Genomic DNA, 13195 nt, shown 5'->3' on the forward strand with positions numbered 1-13195 from the left:
ATCTGGGTTCTCTTTTTAAAAAAAAACAATGAAACACAAAATATTAGTTAATTTGGTCAAAAAAGAGTAGAAAATCAAATTACCAAAGTAAAAAATGAGCATACAAAGTCCACAAATAAAACAAATGCAATTATTAGTGTAATGGAGTGATAGAGCTGGCCATTCACAGTGATCTCTTAAGAGTATCACAGCTTTTATAATGTTGAAGCAACCTCTTATTAGTTCCCATGACTAAGTGTCAGAGGACAGGAAGAACTGCCCACTCTTTAGATTATAAAATGAAATGTGAACCAACTCCTTTTGACTGTGTTGCTAGGGACTCTCACAGCTTTTCTTTGGACTTCTAACGAGATGGAGGTGAGAGAAAAAGCCTGACCTTACAGGTATCACTAAAACTTGCTGGGATGTGATCCGTAACTAGACTGGTTTTGGAAGAAAGATCTTACTCAAAAGATATAGAATAGGTAAAGTGGAAAGCAGGGTGTCATTGCATATTAAGAGGATGTACTCATGTGAGGAAGTCCAGGAAGCAGGGTAGAGAAGAAGCATGGCAGAGAGCATTTGGGTGAATATCAATGGAGGCAGGAAAAGAAGCAATAGTATTTGGGGCAGCTAGGAGGTGCAGTGGATAGAGCTCTGGCCTTGGAGTCAGGAGAACCTGAGTTCAAGTCCAGCCTCAGACACTTGACACTTACTAGCTGTGTGACCCTGGACAAGTCACTTAACCCTGATTGCCTCACCAAAAAAAAAAAAGAAGAAGAAGAAGCAATAGTATTTATGGAGTGTATTACAGACCACCTGACCACAAAGAGAATAGATGAGGAGCCTGGGAACCATCAGAAGCCTATTACAGAACTACAATAAAGTAGGGATGAGGGACCTTAATTTTCCAAACATTTGCTGGAATTCTTTTTTGCCCAAAGCAGAAAGCTTAATTGGCATTTAATAAATATTTGTTGATTGATTGATTGGTTCAGAAAACGGATAAGATGCCACAGACTAAAATGTTATAGGGGAAGCGAGTTCAGTAGGGATAGGAAGCTCTTGAGAATGAAATTTTGAAGACACAAGAAATAGTAATTCTGATGAATAAGAAGAGGTAGTTTTGCCTAAAGAAATTATCTGGAAACACAGAAAATTCACCAACCAATTTGAATTTAAAGACATGTATGGAAGATAGAGAGAAGCAGCATGGTATAGTTGATAGAAAGCTGACCTGCAACCAGGAAGATGAGTTCAAATTCTGTCTTGACACACATTGTCTGATCCTGGACAAATTACTTAACCTTTCAGTGCTTTAGGCAATTCTTTAAGATCATCAGTTGCAGAAAAGATGAGACCTTACATTGGTAAAAGTCTCCTTTGGTGAGAGTTCCCTATACCAATGAAATCCCAAGTTCAGACCTTATTCCTTCTCTGAAACGAGATGGAAGCAAGAGAAGATGGTAAAAGTCTGGTATAGAGAACTCCTAGCGAAGAAATTTCTGGAAACTACTCTGCAATTTTTAGCCTTACAAAGTTTCTTGGAGGCACTGAAAGTTTAAGTGACTCCACCATAGTCACCCATCTACTTTGTTTCAGAGGTGGGACTTAAACTCAGGTCATTCAAGATGATTGGATCCACTACAGATTTATGTAAACTAATCTCAACTGGGCCCTCACTCCAGCAAGGCAATCTCATTACTTCAACAAGAGTTCTTTCTTCTCTCCTCCTCACCTTACATTCCCCTGACATTGTCCCCCACTATCCCCTTCATCTTAGACTCTAATGAGGAGAAGACCCTTCTGCTTGCTAAGGTCAGTCCTTCTACATATATGCCCTTGACCCAATCCCCTCCCATTTTTTCCAGTAAATTACCCCCAAACTATCCTCCTCATTCTCCCTCCAATCTTTAGTTTCTATCTACTGAACTCCTACTACCTACCAAAACACTCAGGTCTCTATCATCCTTTTCAAACATGTTCATTAAATCCTACCATGGCTGCTAGCTGTCATCCTATATCTTCCCCTTCTATAATCAATCTACAACCACTATCTCTAATTCCTTTCCTCTTACTCTCTTTTAAACCCTGTGCAACCTGGCTTCTGGACTAAATTATTCAACCAAAACTGCCCTCTCCAAAGTCATCAATGATCTCTTTTTTTTTTAATAGCTTTCCCCCCCCCGCCTTTTGGTGAGGCAATTGGGGTTAAGTGACTTGCCCAGGGTCACACAGCTAGTAAGTATCATGTGTCTGAGGCCAGATTTGAACTCAGGTCCTCCTGACTCCAAGACCGGAGCTTGATGTCACATCAAAAATTGCCTATTTTATTTTCCACACTGGATGTCCTATAGGCATCTCAAACTCAACATTTCCAAAATTGAACTCATCCTCTTCCTTGCCCTAGCCCTTCCCTCTTCTGAACTTTCCTGTTATTATCAAGGTCACTGCCATCCAACAGGTCAATGGTTATGATATGGATGAAGATCAAGTAAAGGAGACTAAGAAAGAGTGGTCCACCACATAGGAGGAGAACCAGAACAGAGTAGTGTTCTGAAAAACTAAAAAGAAGAGAACATCAAGGAGATGAGCTTGATCAAAAGTGGTTAAGAGTGACAACATAGAGAGCAAGAAGGATGAGGATTGAGAAAACCAGCTTTCAAAGAAAGGAAAACAATGGAGTCAGAAAACTATAGGTTAGAAAACTTGATTCCAATTCCAAGTATCATTCTAATCGTCGCTTTTTGCTGTGACACTAGAGCTTAGGGCTGGACAAATAGATCTATAAATCATTTCCATACAGATGATAATCATTGATGAGAGCATCAAATGAGGTAGTATAGACAATAAATAAACAAACAAACAAATAAATAAATAAAAAAGCAAAATAAAAACAAAACATGATTATGGAAAAAGAAAACAACATCTAGCATTTGTATAGCGCTTCAAGGTTTGTGAAGCACTTTTTGCAAATATTATCTCATTTGATCCTCACAACAGCTCTATAAGTGCTATTATTCTCCCTGCTTTGCCACTGAGGAAACTGAGGCAAAGGTTAAATGATTTCCCCAAGTTCACACAGCCAGTAAGTGTCTGAGGCTGGATTTTGAACATAGGTCTTCCTGAGTCTAGATCCAGGACTATATTCACTGTCCCACTTAGCTGATAGTGATCTTTTTTTTTAATTTTTAGGCAATTGGGGTTAAGTGACTTGCCCAGGGTCACACAGCTAGTAAGTGTCAAGTGTTTGGTCCGAGGCTGAATTTGAACTCAGGTCCTCCTGACTTCAAGGCTGGTACTCTATCCGCTGAGCCACCTAGCTGTCCCTTAAATTTTACCTGAACAACTTGGAGTTCAGGGGGTTTTTTGTTTATTTTTTTGTTTTTTTGGGGGGTTTTTTTGGTGAGGCAATCGGGGTTAAGTGACTTGCCCAGGGTCACACAGCTAGTAAGTATCAAGTGTCTGAAGCCACATTTGAACTCAGGTCCTCCTGACTCCAAGGCCAGAGCTTTATCCACTGCGCCACCTTGCTGCCCCAGCTGATAGTAATCTCAAAGAAACAGTACAGCTTTATCAAGTACAATAGTCTTGGGGGCAGCTAGGTGGCGCAGTGGATAGAGCACTGGCTCTGAAGTCAGAAGGACCTGAGTTCAAATTCAGCCTCGGACCAAATACTTGACACTTACTAGCTGTGTGACCTTGGGCAAGTCACTTAGCCCCAGTTGCCTAAAAAGAAAAAAAATTAAAAAGAACAATAGTCTTGAATGGGATGTCCCAGTGAAGACTTCTCAGTGTAATTAAGGTTTGTGGTAAGACTATCCTAAATCTGGTAATAGGTTCAGAAGGTAGGATAGGGTTAAGTATAAATTTCTATAAGTTTTTTTTTAGTGCCATATATCAGTAGTTAACATTTGTCTAGTTATTAAGCATTAGCCTACCTTTTAATCTTATTCAGATGCACCTTTGCCCCTCGCCCTAAAAGAATTTGGCTCCAGAAAACCCTTAAAAGATTCCTTATCTACTCCCCTTATCTCCCTTTGAAAGGACCTTACCCAGATGCCTTCCAGTTCCCTCCATTATCTATTCCCATTGTCTAGTCCACAGTACAAAGTCTAGCTTGACTGCACATTTTTTACTTCTTTGACATTATCTCAACAAACTAAGAAATATAGAGACAGTTGGTGGGAGGGGGATTTGCCCCTTAGGGCTATTTAATCTGGTTCTCTGCTTCTGTGTCCTTGTCTCCCCTCATCAGAGTATACTGGTGGAGGGACACCCAAATCTCGAGATCTGAAATAATAATAATAAATTAACTTTCTGTTTCTCCTTGGATACCTCTGTGTTTTGTTTTGTTTTGTTTTTTTAATTTGAGTGGCATCCCACACAGTCTGCTGGATGGTCTCCCTGCCACAAGTCTCTCCCCATTCTAGTCCATCTTCCACTTAGCTACCAAATTAATCTTCTAAAGTGCTTGTGTCATCCCCTACTCAATAAATTCCAGTGACTTGTTATCACCTCCAGGACAAGATATAAAATCCTTTGTTATTCAAAACTCTTAATAACCTACCCCCTACCTTCTAGTCATTTTATACCTTGCCCCCATATACTCTGTAATTCAATGACAATGACCTCCTTTCTATTCCTCGAAAAAGATACTCATCTCACACCTTCGGGCATTTTCATTGACTGTCCTCATACCTGGAATTCTCTCCCTTCCTGTCTCCACATCCTGCCTTTTCTGGCCTCCTTCAAGTCCCAGCTAAAATCCTACCTTCTATAGGTTATTGTTGTTTTTTGTTATTTGGTCATTTTAGTTGTGTCTGACTCTCTGTGACTCCATTTGGAATTTTCTTGGCAAAGATACTGGAGTGGTTTGCCGTTTCCTTCTTCAGCCCATTTTACAGATGAAGAACCAGAGGCAGACAGGGTTAAGTGACTGGCCCCAGTGAGGCTGGATTTGAACTCATGAAGATGAGTCATCTTGACTCCAGGCCCAGCACTCTAGCCACTGTGCTACCTAGCTACCCTTGGCTTCTACAAGATCCTTTCCCAATGCCTTCTTTCTGCTGATTCAATTACATATATATTATATTTATTATATGATGTTATATATGTATATCTTCTATGGATCAAATGAGATAACATTTGTAAAGTGCTTATCACAGAGTTTGGCACATAGTAGGAGCTATATAAATGCTTATTCCCTTCCCCTTATCTTTTTATATTTACATAGGTCTTTGCATGTTGTCTCCCAATCAGATTGTGAGCTCCTTGAAAGCAGGGACTATTTTTTGTCTTTCTTTACATCTTTAGCCCTTAGTGTGATATACAGTAGGTGCTTAATAAATATTTATTGACTAAAATCCTGTCAACCAGACTAATTTCATTTTTTGACAATGTGACTAGACTGAAAGATCAGTGGAAAGTTGTAGCTTTAGTTTATATAGATGTTTGCAAAGACTTGATAGTTTTTTTCATGATGTTTTGGAGGATAAGATAGAGAGGTGTGGTCTGCATAATGGAAGTTAGCTGTGTTCAGAACTGATTTAATAGCCAGATGCAAAGAGTCATTAAAGAGAAAGATGCCTTCAGTGGAGTGCTCTGGGAATCTGTGCTTGCATAAAAGTGTACAATTGGTATACTCATGAACTTGGCAGATGGCACAAAGATGGTTACACATTGTATGACAAGGCCAGGATCCAGAAAGGTCTTGAAAACAATGAACAATGGTCCCAATCTGATAAGATAAGATTTAACAGGAATAAATGTAAAACCTTACACTTTGGTTAAAAAATTCATCTCATATATACAAGATAGGAGCAGCATGGCTAGACAGTAGTTTATCTGAAAAGGGATCTTGGAATTTTGATTTGCTGCAAGATCATTAAGAGGAAATAGCCAAGAAAGCTTGTGTGACTTTAGGCTGCATTAAGAAAACTGTGGTGTGTAATGGAATTTTACTGTGCCATATGAAATTATATATGTGATGAATAGAGAGAAGCATGGAAAAATCTACATGAACTAATGCAGAGTGGACTCAGCAGAGTCAAGAAAACAAAATACACAGTAATGACAGCTATGGATGGAAAGAATAACCACACACACACACACACATCTCACAGATCAGAAGTGAATGTTACAAAATTATAAAGCACAAGCATGACTTAAAATAAGAGGATATGAGAACATGTTCCCAACCTTCCCCTGTGCAGACATGGGAGGTCCACACGTGTTGTATGGTGCATGTATATTAAGACTTCGTTGATGACCAGTTATGCTGACCGTTTAGAAATAAAATTTAACAAAATTGATTTATTAATAAATTTCTTATATTTATGTAAATTTTTATATTTATATTTATATAATTAAAATATTTTAAAATAAATAAATTAATTAAAAATAAAATTCCATAGAAACTTACTTTAAAAAAGAAAAGAAAAATTGCCCAATACTAGGGATGTGATGGCCCTGCTCTACTCTGTCTTGATCAGCGGATATCAGGAGTATGGTGTTCCGTTCCCAGGGCCACTTTTTGGGATACATGTTGATGAGATGAAGAACAACCAGAGGAGGTTCATATTTATGCCTTGGGATTTTTGTTAATGGCTATGTGGAAATTCCTGGGTGCCTCTACTACCCTTTTAATCTTATCTCACCTCGGACCATCTCTGTCATGCCTAAGCACAGATCCCATCTTTGTCAACTTTAAAACTCATGCACCATGCTATGAATAATACTCCTGCCCTCTAATACAGCCAAAATTCTTATTCAGTTCTTTTCTCTGGGTTAAGGGTCACTTCTGTCTCTCAGCTCATTGGTAGAAGAAAGGCAATGGACAAGTCCTAGTCCTAGTAGCTCTTTTTCTCAGCTTTGATTACCAATTCTACTCCTTTCCCCAGTTCTCTTCCAATGATGAGTCATTATAATCTTACTCAACTTTTACAGTTTTCAATAACAACAGTGTTTATTTAGCACCTCTTATGTGCCAGGCACTTCACTAGGTAGCAGAGACACAAAGATAAAAATGCAAAAATACCTTACATTACTTTCCCTCAAGAAACTTTCATCTTTACAAGTCATTACCCAGTTGATAAATGGTCAAAGGATATGAACAGGCAGTTTTCAGATGGAGAAATTAAATCTATCTATAGTCATATGAAAAAATGTTCTAAATCATTATTGATTGGAGAAATGCAAATCAACACAGCTCTGAGATTCCACATCACATCTATCAGATTGACTAACATGACAAAACAGGAAAACGATAACTATTGAAGATGTGGGAAAATTGGAACACTAATGCATTTTTGGTGGAGTTGTGAACTGATCCAACCATTCCAGAGCACAATTTGTTTTTTATTTATTTTTAGTTTTTAACAATCACTTTCATATGCTTTTGAGTTTTAAATTTTTCTTCCCCTCCCTCTCCCCCTCCCTCCCCAAGATGGTGTGCAATCTGATATAGGTTACACATATACATTCCTATTAAACATACTTTCGCATTAGTGATGTTGTAAGGAAGAATTAGAACCAATAGGAGGAACCACAGGAAAGAAGAAACAAAACAAAACAGAAGGAAAAAAAAGAGCAAATAATATGCTTTGATCTGCATTCAAACTCCATAGTTCTTTCTTTGGATGTGGATAGCATTTTCCATCATGAGACTTTTGGATATGTCTTAGATCCTTGCATTGCTGAGAAGGGCTAAGTCTATCAAAGTTAGTCATCACACAACGTGGCTGTTACTGTGTACAACGTTCTCCTGGTTTTGCTCATTTCACTCAGCATCAGTTCATATAAGCCTTTCCAGACTTTTCTGAAGTCAGCCTGTTCATCATTTCTTATAGCACAATAGTATTCCATTACATTCATATACCACAACTTGTTCAGCCATTCCCCAATTGATGGGCATCCCCTCAATTTCCAATTCTTTGCCACCACAGAAAGAGCTGCTATAAATATTTTTGCACATGTAGGTACTTTCCCCATTTTTATGATCTCTTTGGTATATAGCTCTAGAAGTGCTATTGCTGGGTCAAAGGCTATGCACATTTTTATAGCCCTTTGGGCATATTCCAAATCCAGAGAGCAATTTGAAACTATGCCCAAAGGACTATAAAACTGTGCATACCCTTTGACCCAGCAATACCACTTCTAGGTTTTCTAGAAGTCATTTTTTTTCAAGGCGTTTGGGGTTAAGTGACTTGCCTAGAGTTACACAGCTACTAAGTGTTATATGAGGCCAGATTTGAACTCAGGTCCTCCTGACTCCAGGGCTGGTGCTCTGTCCACCACGCCACCTCGCTGCCCCTAGAGATCTTAAAAATGGTCTTCCAGGTCTTCTAGAGATCATAAAAATGGGAAAATGACCCATATGTACAAAAATACTTGTAGCAGTTCTTTTTGTGGTGGCCAAGAATTGGAAGTTATGGGGATGCCCATCAATGGCTGAACAAGTTGTGGTATATGAATGCAATTGAATGCTATTGTTCCATAAGAAATGATGAGCAAGGGGGCAAATGGTGGCGCAATGGATAGAACACCGACCCTGAAGTCAGGAGGACCTGAGTTCAAATCCGGCCTCAGACCAAACACTTGACACTAGCTGTGTGACCCTGGGCAAGTCACTTAACCCCAATTGCCTAAAAAAAAAAGAAAAGAAATGATGAGCAAGCAGACTTCAGAAAAACCTGGAAGCTTTTACATGAACTGATGCTGAGTGAAGTGAGCAGAACCAGGAGAACATTGTACACAGTAACAACAACATTGTGTGAGGATTATCTTTGACGGACTTAGCTCTTCTCATCAATGCAAGGATCTAAGACAACTCCATCATACTCATGATGGAAAATGCTACCCACATCCAGAAAAAGAACTATGGAGTCTGAATGCAGATCAAAGCATACTATTTGCTCTCTCTTTGTTATTATTGTTGTCTCTTCTTTCTTGTGGTTTCTCCCATTAGTTCTAATTTTTCTTTACAACATGCCTAATGTGAATATGTGTTTAATATGAATGTATATGTACAGCCTATATCAGATTGCACGTCATCTTGGGGGAGGGCAAAGGAGAGAGAGGGAGAAAATTTAGAGCTCAAAATTTTATGGAAGGGAATGTTGAAATAATTATTTAATTAAAAAAGAAAGAAATTTTCATTCTTATGTCTCACAAAAACTTCAGTGATTAAAGGTAGGTTTTTGGAATGTCATTCAGACAATAATTTAAGGAAAAATCACTTGAGAGTTAACTCTTTATCTCAGTTCACCAACCTTCCAGTAGCTCAGCTCAGTACCCAATTTCCTCTTGTTTCCCATGAATACAGATAGAACACTATGGCACCACTTTCAGGCACACAAAGGAAAAGCTATTCCTACCTCAAAGCAGTGCTGGCAGCTTTAACAGACACTTTCTGCTTTATTGGATGGGTTGGTTCAGAACCATGGCCAGCATCCAGCATCTTGTAAATGTAGCAACAGCAAGTTTTCACCTCTTATGAAAAGATACTTTCATCACCTGAGGTTATTTCCATTTTAGAAGAGGAGCCAAGACAGGGTAATAACTAGCCAAAGGAATTTTGGGGCCCCATGGCAGGATTTTGGAGAAAATGTTAGGGAGCAGGTGAGCCCTGGAATCTCAGAGCCAGAAAGGATCTCCCAAGGGCGTCTAGTTCCATCTGTGCCAGAGCAGGAAGCCTCCTATACAAGCAATCAGCAGCTTTTATTTAAAGATTTTTAATATTGGGAATCCACTACGAACTTGAGAGACAGTGTGGAATAGTTAATAGAATGCTCAACTTGGAGTTAGGAAGATCTGGATTCAAATGTCACATCAGGCATTTATTAGCTATTAAAAAGCAATTAAATATGTCTGAGCTTCAGTTTGCTTACGTGTAACATTGGGATAATGATAATGCCTGCCTCACAGGGTTTATTGGGAGGACCAAATGAGATAATGTAATAAAAACACTTTGCAAACTGCAAAGCATTATGTCAATGTCAGTTGTTGTTGTTGTTGTTGTTGTTATTGTTGTTACCATCTGAGATAGTCCATTTTGCTTTCAGACATTTCCATTTTTAGGAAGTTTCTTCCTTATGTTAATTTGCCTCTTTGTCCTCGTGGAAATCTGACTTCCTTTGGTTTCTACACATTATTTCTAGTTCTGACCCTATGGGGCCAAGCGGAATAAGTCTATCGTTTGTCTTCTTGATGACTCTTTAAATACTGAAGACAACTATTATGTCCTCCTAAGTCTTCAGTTCCCCAGACCAAATCTAGTTCCCTTCAGATGATTCTTACATGGCATATTTTCTAGTCCCTTTGCAATCCTGGTTGCCCTCTTCTAGACACACATACATGTTTTTCCTAAAATGTGGTGCCCTGAACTAATCACAGTCATCTAAAAGTATGCTCCCTAGGACTCAGTGGAACCATTACCTCCTTTGCCCTAGACCCTATTCCTCCCTTATTATTGTTAACCAAATTTTAACAGAACTGATCTCTAACCCGGGGAATAGTCAGAGATGAAAACAGAGCAGGCTAGAGATGGATGTGTCAAGAATTAAGTAGTGGTTTTATTAATTAGTTTCAGAGTGAGGGATGTAGTTTGCAAACCTGAGGTTGTCCTGAGAAGGAGGGCTCAACATGCTAGAATAAAGGCACAATTTATATACATGAATCACAAGTGAGAAAGGGGGGGAGGGGAGGTAGATTATGACACAATTATTTTCAGGGCCTGAGAGGTTTCACATGACAAGCTCATAAGTGCAGGATAATACAGGTGTTCTTGAATCCTATGGGAATAGTCCTCAAGTTGATTGTTTCAAGTCTTGGTGGTCATTAGGTCATCTGATTGCTTCACTTAATGCACACAGGCACAGCACAAACACAGAAATGTCAGAGTGATTGATAACTCTAAGTTGCATTGTGAGTTTCTGACTCTCTGATTCACTGCTGGTGAAATGGTAACTCTGAAAAATCTAAATTATTGGTATATTCATTACATATATCATATCAATTAATATGAAAATCATAATTCCCTTCATACTATAGACTAGGATAGAATTAATATTTTTTTTGGTCATCATGTCACACTATTGACCATTTGAGTTACATGAAGATACAACAGAAAGGATCTGTGATTATGTTGGTTTGAACTCTCTCCACCAATATAGATCAAAGCCAATCTAAGCCTTGGGACACAAGTCCTAGGGAGTTGCCTAAAGTACATAGGTAGTGAATGTCAGATTCAGAACCTGAACCTATATCTATCTGATTCTATATCCCCGGGGCTATGCTGCCTCTTCATTAATTTGTCTAGTTAATTCTGCCAAAAAGGAAAAGAGGTTAGTCAGGAATACCCCATTCTTGATGAAGCCATGCTAACTGATAGTAATTGCTGCTTCCCTGTCTCAGTATTCACATAGCATTCCCTTTGCCAAATTCCTTTGTAAGAAATAGAAGTCAAATTCATTAGTCTCTATTGCATGACAAGAAGATGCATTATTACAAATTTGAACTTGTACTCATTTATGAATAAGACTACTCTCCCACTGGTCATAATAAGATTGAGTTTGGCAACTCCAGGGAACTCCAGAACTTATGTATTTGGGATTAGGAAGAGTAGAAGTGGGTAAATTTTCCCTATTCTTCCATACAAGGTGAATGCTAAATGGATACTCATGCTGTGCCAGAACTATTGGAAAAGACATTAGCAGGAACTCTATAGGTACAACAACAAGAAATATATATATATGGAATCCTCTTTTTATGTTGTGCTGTGTACATGGAAATGTTCTCCTTTTTGTGTCTTTTTTATTTGAGTTCAAAATGAATTTGAAAAATAAAATAAAAGGGGCAGCTAGGTGGCGCAGTGGATAGAGCACCGGCCCTGGAGTCAAGAGGACCTGAGTTCAAATTGGACCTCAGATACATAGCATTCACTAGCTGTGTGACTCTGGGCAAGTCACTTAACCCCAATTGCCTCACCAAAAAGTAAATAAATAACATAAAATAAAATAAAGGAAATGCTTTAGTTAGGACTTGATGCATGGTATAATTATATGCCACACAGATCTGACCGTATCATTCTACTAAAAAAATAAAAAACACCCTCCATGCTGCCTTTTTGCCTCTAGGATAAAACACAAACTTTTGAATTTATCATTCAAGGACCTCTGCTTTATCTCTTCTTAGTCTATTTCTGCTATAGGTGATCTTTTTTTTCTTAGCCAATGTTTTGTGTGACTGCCAGAGCTCACCCCAAGATTCAAAGTACCATTGACATATTAATTTCTACTGGGAGGAGTGAGGCTATGGGATGTAGTGAACGACAGTGTGGGATTGATTGCATTAGTTATCTAATCATATACTGAAATTGCCAGTGCAAGCCCCAATTTGGGAGATTACCTTCCTAAGCAGAAGGGATAATTTCATTAAATATTGTGTATTTAACTCTTTATGTTGTTAATAATTTTCTTTGACATATATAAGTGACTGTCTAAAAATTCAACAGTTTTTTTTCCTTTTGAAACTTTTGCGAGAAACCTTACTGCGCAGACTCCTTTGCAACCCCCAAGATTACAGTAGCTATTTGAAGATCTTCTTTAAGTTTAGATCAACTGCTTAATAAAGGTAGCCCATCCAGGTATTAACTATCTGTGACTAAGGCTGCTAAGGTTGTTAAATGCATACAAAGGCTAACTTGACCAAAAGACCAATCACGAATTCAGAAAGACTGTCTCTGAGTTCAGCTATCTGCACCTTCATCAAATAGTCCTCACCCAATCCATCAAATCTAGATCAAAAGCAATACTTTGATGATAATCACATCAAAAGTGAGAGTTTTAGGGGAACTAGGTGGACACTTACTAGCTATGTGACCTTGGGCAAACGACTTAACCCCAATTGCTTAAAAAAAAGTAAGTTTTTTTTCAATATAAGCAAGAGAAACCTAGATTCAAATCATATTGATGTTGAAGATTTACTGCTATCTGTCCTTCACAGACGGGAAAAGCTTAACATTGACATGGAGGCGTGAAGACTTGGCACAATTCTGGGAGAGATGGCCAGGGCAGTCAAGTTTCAGCACCTTTCTCCACCATCTTGAGACCCAGTTATTTCTGCAAGATGCTTCAATAAATTTCACTTTGATACATGTTATGCAGTGGGCTTTTCTTTCAGTTCTTAATCATGTGGACCATATAATTATTTAGAG

Source organism: Phascolarctos cinereus, unplaced genomic scaffold (genome assembly GCF_003287225.1).
Source record: "Phascolarctos cinereus isolate Bilbo 61053 unplaced genomic scaffold, phaCin_HiC Scaffold_726;HRSCAF=1367, whole genome shotgun sequence".
NCBI lineage: Eukaryota > Metazoa > Chordata > Mammalia > Diprotodontia > Phascolarctidae > Phascolarctos > Phascolarctos cinereus.